A 1,588-nucleotide genomic window follows, 5' to 3' on the forward strand; every position below is an offset into this window, starting at 1 on the left:
TCTGCCCCCATCCCTGGGATATGTGGCTCCCTGGGATAAGGGTAGAGTGGGCCCTTCTGTGGTCCCTCTGCCAAGGAACATAAAGGGTGGGCCTGGATTCTGGCCACTCGAGCTGAGGCCGTGGGGAGGGGACGGGGGAACACACGCTGTCCTCGGTCCCTGTGCTTTCTCTCCCTCCTTTGATGAGGGTATGGAGCCAGAGCCCTGGGCTCCGGGAGTCTGGGGTAGAGGTGGCAGGATTCTATGACTTCTCAGTGTGCCTCAGGCTTGTCTCTCATACAGGTCCCCTGGGGGAGGATCACGGGCTCTCAGGACCTCCTCGGCTTCCCTCCTCCCCACAGGCATATCCAATGGCCTTCTGGGCACCAACGACAATGAAGCAGGCAATGAGCCAATGTTGTCTAATGGCTCTGTGGCCCACAGCCTAGAGGAGCTCATCCTGGCCTGGCAGGTGAGAAGGTGCACCTGCCCTTCCTCCCTCTGGCTGAGGCTCTTGAGGGTTGCTCGCTGCAGAGTCCCAGGAGAGGCAGGTGGCCTGCTGGCTCTGCAGCAGTCTTTGCAGACCCAGGGTTGGGGGGAGTCTCCTGCTGAGAATGATGTATGTGGGGGAGCCACATGGTCCAGCGGGAGGCCTGAGCCTTTTGTCTGTCCCACCAGGTGGATGGTGACTGCAGGGCCACCGAGAAGACTCAGCCGACCTGTCCAGGACAGAGGCCCGCCTGCCGGGCCTTCTTCCAGGACCTCTGTTCCAGCTTGGGGAACTGCTTCTGGGTGGTGAGTGTGAGCCTGGCCCCTGGGGCACAGAAAGCCCTTTCCCCAGTCTACCCTGGGGAGTGGCACGGAGGAGGGGCCGAGGCTAGAGACAGTGACTGGGTGGCCTTGATTTCAGGTGGACCCCAAACCATTCCTCAGCCTGTGTGTGCAGGACCCCTGTGGCACCCGGGAGCTCCAGCCTGCCTGCACTCTGGTAGCCACCTACATCCACCTGTGTGCCTGCAACTTCGGGTCCCTGGCCCCTCCTCCACAGTGCGGTAAGCTGCCCCAGCTGGCTGGCACTCTGCCCCCTGGCTGGCATCTTCCTTCCAGCTGGAGGGAAAATCCGTCTCTCTCTCTCTTGCCAGGGAGAACGAATAATTGTCATTCAAGGAGCTAAGAGTCAAAACAAAACATTTACGGCCTGATACAGCTTGGATGTGTGTCCCCTCCAAATCTCACATTTGTTAGAGGGGGTACATCCCTCATGGATGGTTTAGCATCCTTCATTTGGTGAAGCGTGAGTTCTTGCTCTGTTAGTTCACCTGAGAGCAGTTTGTTTATAAAGAGCCTGGCCCCTTCTCTCTCTCTTTGCATCCACTCCCATTTCTGCCATGATCGTAAGCTTCCTGAGGCCTCGCCAGAAGCCAAGCAGATGCTAGAGCAGTGCTTGTACAGCTTGTAGAACTGTGAATCAATTATCTCTCTCATTTATGATCTACCCAGGCTGGAGTGTAGTAGCACAATCTCACCTCACTGCAACTTCCACCTCCCAGGTTCAAGCAATACTCCTGCCTCAGCCTCCCAAAAATACAGGCAGGTATTTTTGTAGAGA

The 1,588-nt window shown here is 57.3% G+C and overlaps 1 long non-coding RNA gene across 1 annotated transcript in view; it reads left to right on the top strand.

The window, feature by feature from the left end:
- The first annotated feature begins 407 nt into the window (after window positions 1-407).
- Window positions 408-1,588, top strand: part of LOC119469749 — a 12,852-nt gene continuing 11,671 nt past the window's right edge. Inside the window, exon 1 of the long non-coding RNA XR_005198593.1 lies at window positions 408-774. This is a non-coding gene — a long non-coding RNA (uncharacterized LOC119469749). The remainder of the gene's footprint in view (window positions 775-1,588) is intronic.

The sequence above is a fragment of the Cebus imitator genome, unplaced genomic scaffold, assembly GCF_001604975.1.
Source record: "Cebus imitator isolate Cc_AM_T3 unplaced genomic scaffold, Cebus_imitator-1.0 Scaffold810, whole genome shotgun sequence".
NCBI classification, from domain to species: Eukaryota; Metazoa; Chordata; class Mammalia; order Primates; family Cebidae; genus Cebus; species Cebus imitator.